The sequence below is a fragment of the Gavialis gangeticus genome, unplaced genomic scaffold, assembly GCF_001723915.1.
Source record: "Gavialis gangeticus isolate Ggan-Ray unplaced genomic scaffold, GavGan_comp1, whole genome shotgun sequence".
NCBI classification, from domain to species: Eukaryota; Metazoa; Chordata; order Crocodylia; family Gavialidae; genus Gavialis; species Gavialis gangeticus.
In genome coordinates this window covers 28560026-28561345 of record NW_017729001.1, presented here as the reverse complement: position 1 = coordinate 28561345, position 1320 = coordinate 28560026, and positions in this window count along the sequence as shown.

Below are 1320 nucleotides of genomic sequence, written 5' to 3'. Positions count from 1 at the left end.
ATGGCGTGCCAGGAAGGGGACTCTCCGTCACGGGTGGTGTAAGTGGCATGACAGCCAATCAAGGGAACAAAGAGAAACTGGGACAAAAGGAAAATTTCGCAGAGGTGAATGCTAGTTCGGGGGGGGGGGGCAGAGAAGGGAACGAAATCGTCCGCCTGGCACGCTCATATTAAGTTGTCTGGGGGGAAATAGTTGCTTAGATCTTTGCGACTAAAAAGATGCCACGCTCAGAGAAACGTGACAGTGCCGCGCGGTGGTGCCTTACAACAGGGCACCGGCTCCCGCCAGGCTGCTGGTTGGCACCGGACGTCTCGCCGCGGGCAGGAGTGTCCGGGCCACTGCGGCCCCAGGGGCATCGCCAGGGATGGGTTCAGAGTCTCACTGAGAAACGCGTGGGCTAGAAGACCGAGGCTGCCCAGACACCAGTGCTGCCCTGGGGTGGCCTCTCTCGGGGGAGCCTGGGCATGTAACATCATCCTCCAGGTGGCAAAACTGAGGCACCGAGGGGAGGAAGTGGTTAAGGCCACGCGAGGAGACAGTGCGAGGATCGCGACTCCCCTGCTTCCTGCTGGAGTGCCCATTTAAAACCAGCAGCAACCAGTCCCTGTCGGGGCCAAGTCTCCACAGCTGCTGTGAGGACCGCGCGGTGCTGCTCTGGGCACCTTGATCAGCTCATTAGCTGCGCTGGGGTGGAGCAAGCTCCCTGTGAGCCAGCTCCCCTAACGGGCTACAGAGCCGTAATTAAGCACAGCCAGGCAGCTGTGCGCCCTGGAAGCAGGTCTCCCCCAGAAGCCGGCCAGCCCTGGCTGCGGCTTTTGCTCCTGCCCCACAAGAGCCCCCATCTCTGGTCCTCGGCCCCAGCCACGGGCCTGGACTGTCCACGGCCTGGTTTCCATGCGAGGCATCGCAGGGTGAGTACCGCCTGCAAACCTTGTTGTCGCTGAGCCGTAACAGAGATGGTTTAAATGTCCCAGAAGGTTAAAAATACTCTTATCAAACCCGAATGAGCGATGTGGCCTTATCAGCTGGCCAGCGAGCTTCAGGCCAGAGCCGCCCTTCACCTCATCTACCCAGCACGGGCAGAAAACAATTTTCTAGGAGTCCTCTGAAATATTATAGCCGGGTGACACCTGATTTACTGTTAATCTCATAAGAACAGTGTCTGACCCTGGCTGCCTCTCTCCTTTTCTTGGGTCTCGTTCCTGAAGGACATGCCAGGGAGAGGTGGACCTGGGAGTAATGAATACAATTGAAAGAGGCAAATTGGCGATCCATGTATGATAAAGCTGTCCGCTGACCCCATAAATCCAGCCGGGGCTT